General features: G+C 37.8%; 1 long non-coding RNA gene across 1 annotated transcript; it reads right to left on the reverse strand.

The window, feature by feature from the left end:
- Positions 1 to 1,252: 1,252 nt before the first annotated feature.
- On the reverse strand, positions 1,253 to 6,242 carry LOC110678892. The gene is made up of 2 exons (XR_002502022.1): positions 6,069 to 6,242; positions 1,253 to 2,109 (listed from the first exon to the last, which is right to left on the reverse strand). It is a non-coding gene; the product is annotated as an uncharacterized LOC110678892 (long non-coding RNA).
- Between the last annotated feature and the right edge of the window lie 2,480 nt (positions 6,243 to 8,722).

Consider the following 8,722-nt stretch of genomic DNA (forward strand, 5'->3'; position numbering starts at 1 on the left):
AAATTCCTTCATATAGTTATCCCAAAATGTTTTTAAAACCTTTTTACGAAGTTCATCAAAAGTCAAATATTTTAAAAATAAATCGTACGGTACATTGTGTCTGTGAAGAAAAAAATAGCAAAAGAATTGGGCAAGAATTTATTAAGAAATTCATGAGGAAATTTTATAGATCTTCCTTAAAACATTACTTTAGAAAAAGTTTTATCAATTCTGCAATAATCCATATTCAAGAATAATTTTTAAAGAAGATTCTGATGAAGCTTCTTGCGATATTTGTTTATTTCTTTTTTATTTAAGAGATTTTAATCATCATGTAGTTATTAATCTCTTGAGAGAAGATTATAGTTAATCATTTACCTTTGGTCGTTTCGTTATTTATCTGTTGTTTGTTTCAATCCGAACATTTTGTTGTTTCTCTTTCCTTCGCATGACGCTTTCTTGAGTAACATCGTACACAAAATCATACTCCAAAAAGCAACATTATAAAGGAGAAAAACAAATTCCAGGGGTTTTGAAGAATTAAAGGATTCTTCCTAATTTCTGAAAGCAATACAAAAATTTCGTCAAAGTTTTAATTTGTGAATTTTACCATAAGACATCTTTGGCAATGATCTACAAAAATTCTGCCAATATTTTCACGTTAAACTTCTACAGTTCTACCACAAAAGTTAAAATATTCCCTCCAAAAGAGTTTGTTCGGAATTTCTGCAAATAGGAGAAATTTGTTTTTTAGATTAATCTGTTCGCCATACTATCATGAAGCTTCGGAGTTCATGTAGAACATTTTCTGAGATGTTAGATGCAAACACCTTCATTAAAAATTTCATCCGTTCAAACATAAGTTATAAATGGGTAATGAAAACCGTATAGTTGAGATTCTTCAAATTCTGAAGATTTTAAATTGAAATAAATGAGGTCGTGTATACTTGTTAGCTTGACTCCCACTCAATATAAGCGGTATGCTGAAATTGATTTTTATGTAAAACGAGTGGTCCCGGCAAACTTCGTCTTGCCATCAAGTAGGCTGTTGAAAAACGCCATGTGACGTCTCATACAAAGAGACAGTTATATTTACTCTCGTTTTTTTCGACTTTCCCGGTGTATATTTTGAGTTTTTTAAACACACAAACACGTCGGAACACTTCAAGAACATAACTGTGGAAGAATCAGGTAAATCCTTTGACTCGTGTAATAACTGTAAGATAGTCTAAGACTCGGATTTACCATAACCAGAAATACAACCAGTGTGGTCTTCAGTCACAAAACGAATGAATCTATATTTCACCTCTTTTACATACAACGCTCAGACTCCCTAGTCTTCGGCTTTATCTCTCACTCGTGCTCTCTTCGCCCTGGCACTCACAAGAAAGGGTTCGTCCGTTTTCCCGCCGGCTGTTGGCCGTCACAACTCCTTATCCCTTGAGACCTTATTCTAATCACCTTCGAATGCTTATTATTTCAAACTTTCAATTATCACATCTCACACTTATTATACAATCCATTATAAAATTCGATAGCATAATGATGCTCTTAATTTTACCAATTCAATACGTAATAACACTGTTTGCATTCTTAATAATAAACAAAATCATCTTTCTTAATCTTCTTCAGCTTTCTTTTCGAACGACGCACATTTTTTGTATTTTGACCCTTTGAAGTCGATGGAATGCAGTTCTCCTCGCTGGTGCAGATAGAAGAATCAGCGGCGAAACCGTAAAAATCGGAACTAGAGCCCGACAAATCTCCTTCGCTGTCGCTATGCTTCCTTTTACCGGTTTTTTTTTCTTCTTCTGTGAAAATGAAGGACTCCTCGACAAATCCATAAAAATCAGAACTCGAATCCGACAAAACTTCTTCGACTTCGCTATGCTTTCTTCCTCCGGTTCTGATGCTGTTGTTTGCACACTCGAGGGTACTGCTTTGTTGTGGTGCGGTTTCTTGATCAACGAGACGGTCAATACTGCTTTGATGTGGTGAAACTCCATGATCTCTGCGACGATTGCTGTTCTCTCCTTGGAAAACTAAAGCCTTGGTTGCTTTCCGGCGAGAAACGGGTAAAGTCTTCAACTGGCGCTTATGAGCCAAAACGACTTTGCTCCCCAACAGCACCTGCAAAATATTTGAAGAAACTTGTTTTAGAAATTTAGCAGGTATCCAACTCCTTGCATCCGTTTTATTGATATTTTTATAATATATCAGATCACCCTTTTTTAGGCTAGAAAAGCCCTCGGATGGGCTATCCGATGTTCCACCGTTGAAATTGTTTTGATCATCATCTGATTTTGTCCAGTTCTTCTTAAAATCATGCTTTGGGTTTAAAAGGTCTACTAAAACTTTTGGCTTGTAAGAAAGCAATCGCTCTGATGGGAACTTATTATCCTCCCCCACACAGGTATTTCTGTAATTTATTAGAAAAAGCGAAATTTGTTCATCTGTGTCCAGCTTTCTCACATCAGGATCCACTACAAACTTCTTAAAAACCGTTTTAACCAGACGAACCATTCTCTCCGCTTGCCCATTGCTTTCCGGGTGGTACGGAGGACTTTTTAGGACTTTTATGCCCTGTTTTTCCAAAAAAGTTGTAAAAATTCCTGAATTGAAAGGTGGCCCACCATCTGTCACCAAAACATCAGGTAACCCATATCGCGCAAAAATACCAAGAAACACCTTAATTACCTTCGTGTGATCTGTCCCATGCCTCATGTATTCCACTTCAATCCATTTGGTATGACTATCTATTATTACCATAAATGTCTTCCTATCGAAATGAAAAAAATCAGCATGAATACGACCAAAAGGTTTGTTGGTCGGGATCCATTCTGAATAAGCGGGTTTTTTGGGAAGAGCCGTGGTTTCATGGCAGATCCTGCAAAACTTAACAAAATCTTCCAAATCACCGTTCATCCCGAACCAATATACAGTTCTCCTGGCCAATTGCTTTATTTTGTTGATTCCCGAATGGTTTATGTGGAGCATTTTCATCACCTTCTGTTTCATTGTATCCGGAACTATTACACGATTCTGGAAAAGTAGGCAGCCCTCAACTTCTTCTAAGTCCTGGTGATGAGAGTATATATCCAGCAAACTCCTTTCTACCCGATCTGGCCATCCCTTACGGACGTACTCCTTGATTTTCTGCAACAGCTGATCTTTCTCTGTTTCTGCGGCCACCTCCTTGTAGTTGATCGGGAATTCATCGGTAAAGTTCAAGCTTTTTATGTAACCACGGTCCAACTTCTCAGGCACCTCTTGAGGCAACGGGAACCTCGAGCAGAAGTCTGCATTCCCCATTTGTGATGATTGACGATAAACTATCTCGTAGTCGTAAATGGCCAATTCCATGATGTATCGCTGCAGTCGTGTTACTGACATCGCGGTCTTACCCTCTTTTCCAAGAATTCCGATCAACGGTTTATGATCAGTGTAAATTTTAAACTTTTTTCCATACAGAAATTTATGGAATTTTTTTACCGTGCACACGACTGCTAAAGCCTCAAGGTGTAAAATGGGATATTTCCGTTGGGCCTCGTTCAACGTAAAAGAAGTAAAGCTAACAGGTTTTTCTTCCCCATTAATTACGTGGGTCATGACTCCCCCCAATCCATAAGTACAAGCATCCGTTACAATGGCCACCGGTTTCTCCGGATCAAAGTATTCCAAAAGTCTCGGTTTCAACAAATAACGCTTACAATCATTGAAAACTTCGTTGCATTCATTGGACCAAACGTATTTTGTGTTTTTCCTAAGTAAAGCATAGAGGCAGCGTATTTTAGTAGATAAATTTGGGATAAACTTCGCATAGTACGTAATCAATCCCAAAAAAGCCTTAAGCTCCGAAACATTCTGTGGAGCTTTTGCTTCACTGATAGTTTCCACTTTATCTGGACATGGTAATAATCCCTTATCCGTTAAAACATGGCCTAGGTATGGAAGATTATTAACAAAAAAATTGCATTTACTGAAATTAACTTTTATATTAGCCTTAGCTAAACGCTCTAAGGCCAAATAAAGATTTCTTTTGCACTCTTCATGACTGGCTCCAGATATCAACACATCGTCCAAATAACAAATAACGTTTTCCAATCCTAGCAACACTTGCTCCATAACCTTTTGGAATATCGAAGCACTTGGAGACGCACCTTGTGGCAATCTGTTGTACACGTATAGGCCTTTGATTGTATTTATGACCATGAAGCGTTTTGATCTCTCTGTTAATGGCAGCTGAGTGTAAGCTCCTTCCAGGTCCAAGGAACAAAAAACTTTTGCCCCTGCCAGTGTAGCAAAAATGTCCTGTGCGACTGGCAAAGGGTAAGTGTTAGGCACCAACACTTTGTTGATGGAAACCTTACAGTCTATCACTAGACGAATTTCCTGGTTCTTTTTTACCACTGCTATAACTGGAGAAGCCCACTCACTACCTTCAATAGGTGTTATGATACCATCCTTTTCCAGGTCAACTAAATAGTCCACAACTTTTTGTTTCAAGCGCAAAGGAACCTGGTATGCTTTCCTAAAAATTGGAGTACTATTGTCCTTTAGCACTAAATCCCCTTTATAACCAGTTATAGGTTTAGAAAAATCTCTATCAAATACCGTGGGAAACTTACTCTTCAAATCAACAACTGTTTTCTCCTCCTTAAGAACGTTGACTCCAACTGCGGATGGCGTAGGGCAGGCAAAAGTATCTCTCCATCCCGAATAAAACACGTCCAACCACGTCCTTCCCATGAGAGGCACAAAATCACTCCGACATTTCAACACTACTAAAAAGAGCGTCTTCTGTGTGTTTCCTAATCTGACCGAAACCTCAACCTTACCCAAAACCTTTAACTTATTGCCGTCGATGACTACTAATTGCTTATTGCAAGTTTTGATGGGAAGGTGACTAAAGTTTCTAGCAAACATTTCCTCAGAAATTACCGATTCAGCGGAGCCGCAATCTATCTCCATTGACAATCTACGCTTTTCAATTAAAACCTCTACATGGCAAGGATTATTTATTCTATTAACCGATGAGATCATCATGCAGCGCATATCATCATCAGAATCCGAAATATCCTCTGCTTCAAGATCCTTTTTTAGCCTTTTAAACAAACCTGATGAATTAGAAGCCGATGGTTTTGGCGAGTCAGCAAAGTTAACTCTAGATTTTTCTTTAGGAGAATTGTTTCGTTTGAGCTTGTAGCAATATTTCCTAATGTGGCCCTTTTTCTTGCAATACGAGCATAAATATGTTTGCCTATGGTAATCCCGGTCATAATCGTTGCTCCGTTTTGCGTCATATCTGTTTCTGTATTTGTTTCTGGATGAGAACGACCTATCCCTACTGTTGCTCCGGCTTCTGTTTCTAAAACTTGGTCTTGGTGGAGTTGGGTGCTCAGAACGTCTTCCTAAACGCGCAATCACGCCTTCTCTTCTGTCGTCGTCCTTTTTAATAATATTTGTTCCTTCCGCAACCCACTCCTGATTAACTATAATCTTCTCCGCTTTTGCCGCAGTTAAGTCATCCTCATCAAATAAACGCTTCTGTAACTGCCTGTCATTTATCCCGATTACTAAAACATCTCTTATTGCCCGATCCTTAAATGCGCCGAAATCACAGCTAAATGTTTCACGTTCAAAACAAAATCGATAGACTTTTCATATTGACCTTGTTTGCGGGTCCAAAATTTAAAACTGTGAATTACTTCAGATTCCTTCCTATCATAACGCTTTTTTAATGCTTCAACCATATCCTTGTAAGCAATATCCTTAAAATTCTGCCCTGGAAACAACAGCTTCAACTGAGAGTAAACTTCTGTCCCGCAAACTGCTAAAAAAGATGCTTTGTACCTATCCTCTGTGTAGTTGTTATGTATAAATAACCATTCTAACTGCTCTACATACTGCGCAAAAGGGATGACACCAGGAATAAATGGTTCGCAAGTCGTTGTTAAAGACATCCTTGTATATGGCAAATATAAAAAATAAATAAAACAAAAGTAAATAAAATTGCACAATGTCAACAAATGTAAACCCAAATTCAAATAAAAATGTACACAAAACAATAGGGAAACCAAATCACATACCTGAAGAAAACACGATTAGCCCAAGTCTCCAGTAAACGTAAAATGTGCAAGAAACTTCCGAAAAGCAACAACAGCAGCAGCAAGTTGCAACAACAGCAGCAAATCCCAACAACAGCTAGCAGCAACTTCCTTCGTCGACAAATCCGCAGCAAAACTCGTTTGCTGGTTAGCACCGACTATATGCAGCCGGTTGATCCGTCCTCTCACCAACTTCACTCACTTTTTCAATGAAGAAATCTAACTGCTCACTGCAAAACTTTGCTATGATGGGGTGATAATATCACAGCCGGTTTTCTCACTGCTCACCGCAACTGCTCGAATTTGGACTTGGCTTCGCGTTCGATGCTCTACAAACGTAAAGTAGAAACAAAAGGCCGCCGATGAATACGGTGAATAGAGCACAAAAGCAACACAGCACAAAAGAAAAAATCGCACGTACAAAAGGCACACCAAAAATGACGCCGGTAGTAACGCGCTCCTTTTACCCCTTTTTGATGCTAAAATGGCCTGTTTTTCACGATAATTCTTTTCACATGTGGCGTAGAACTTATAATTTGCTCAGCAACTTCCTGCTGTAGCGCAAATGAAAAATTGTGGGATACTCCACGCACTAACCAAAACGTTTGGACTCCTCTTGCCAAATTTGTAATTTAACGGTTTATCTCACCAGAAGTTCACTCCCGTCGGTACTGCACGCGAATCAAATATAGCAAAACTTAATCCTCGTTTGCCACTTGTAATAACTGTAAGATAGTCTAAGACTCGGATTTACCATAACCAGAAATACAACCAGTGTGGTCTTCAGTCACAAAACGAATGAATCTATATTTCACCTCTTTTACATACAACGCTCAGACTCCCTAGTCTTCGGCTTTATCTCTCACTCGTGCTCTCTTCGCCCTGGCACTCACAAAAAAGGGTTCGTCCGTTTTCCCGCCGGCTGTTGGCCGTCACAACTCGTTCTCAAGTTATTTCGTGACATACAAACACCATTCCATTTTTATTTATATAGACTAGTGGACCCGGCTAACTTCGTCTTGCCATCAAGTAGGCTGTTGAAAAACGCCATGGAAAGCCCCGTGCAAAATGGAAGTTCCGTTCACTCCTGTTTTTTCAACTTTCCCGTTAAATATCCTTTGCTTTTTATATAGACAAACACGTCGGAACACTTCAGGAACATAACTATGGAAGAATTTTCAAAATCCGTTAGCCCGTTCTCAAGCCATTTCGTGACATACAAACATCATTCCATTTTCATTTATATAGATTGAAGAAAAAATATACAGAAAAAAAATCCGGGAGAATCTATAAAGCTGCTTAAAGTAGAACATCTCTGGAAAATTCTTGGGTCGATCTTTGATGAATTTTTGGAATGATCCTAGGACGACATCCAAGGTGAAACAATAATATAATTATCTAAAGAAATCTCTGAACAAATTTCGCGGGTAATTTTTGGATATTTTCACGGATGAGTTTAGGAAAGAATAGCCGAACGTATTCCGTTAAACACTTTGGAATTGATTGAATATAAAGGAATAGGTGTTTTGAAGAAATTTTTAAGTATTATATCCGAGAGAGAATTTTGAAGAAATTGGGAGATCAAAATCAAATTGATTTTAAGATTAATCTAAAGAAACACTTAGAGAAACTTGTGTGAAAAAATGCGGATAGATTTGTGGAAAAAATCTGTCTAAGAACATTTTTCCAATTGTATCTTGTTTAATGGTTTAAGAAAATCTTGTGGAATATTAGGAGGAGTCTTGAAAGAATCAATAATTTTTGCTGTGAAGTTTTCAAGCAATCTTTTAAGTATTCTTGAGCGATTTTCTGAAGTATTTTTTGAAAGAAATTCTTTCTCCCTCCTCGAAGGCAAAATTGGAAAGACTGTTAGTGCACTCTGAAGAATTTGTGGAAAGAATCCAATCAATGAACAACTGGATGATATTTTCAACTAACAATTAAAATTTATGTGTAATAAGTACGTAGTTTACCTTCATGGAGAAATGTTAAAAATTCGGAATACCTCAAGAGATTCTTTTGAGCAATTTGATACAGACACTTCCAAACATTTTTATTCAGATTAGAAATCCTAAATAAACTCCAGGAAAGAATCTGTTCAGTAATAACTACTAATCCCGGGAATGATTTTCCTTGGGAACTCTATGAAAACTGGTATATGCGTTCTTGGAGAATGCACTGGAAAAGTACGGAAATAGTTCATGAGGAAATTCTCGATAACTGAAAAGTTCGTGCAAGAACTATAAAGGGATATTACTCGTGAGTTCTGGAAGAAGTGAGAACTATTATTAAAAAAATCAAAAATATGAAAGCTCCTGGCGATGATGAAATTTTCTACATCCTTATCAAGAAACTTCCAGAAAGTAGCTTATCATTTTTAGTTGATATATTTAACAAATGTTTTCAATTAGCATATTTTCCTGACAAATGGAAAAATGCTAAGGTTGTTCCAATTTTAAAACCAGACAAAAATCCAGCAGAAGCTTCTAGCTATCGTCCAATCAGTTTGCTTTCCTCCATCAGTAAACTTTTTGAAAAGGTTATTTTGAACAGAATGATGGCCCACATCAACGAAAATTCAATTTTGCCAATGAACAGTTCGGATTCCGCCATGGACATTCGACCACCCATCAACT

The sequence above is a fragment of the Aedes aegypti genome, chromosome 3 (genome assembly GCF_002204515.2).
Source record: "Aedes aegypti strain LVP_AGWG chromosome 3, AaegL5.0 Primary Assembly, whole genome shotgun sequence".
In the NCBI taxonomy this organism is placed as follows: domain Eukaryota; kingdom Metazoa; phylum Arthropoda; class Insecta; order Diptera; family Culicidae; genus Aedes; species Aedes aegypti.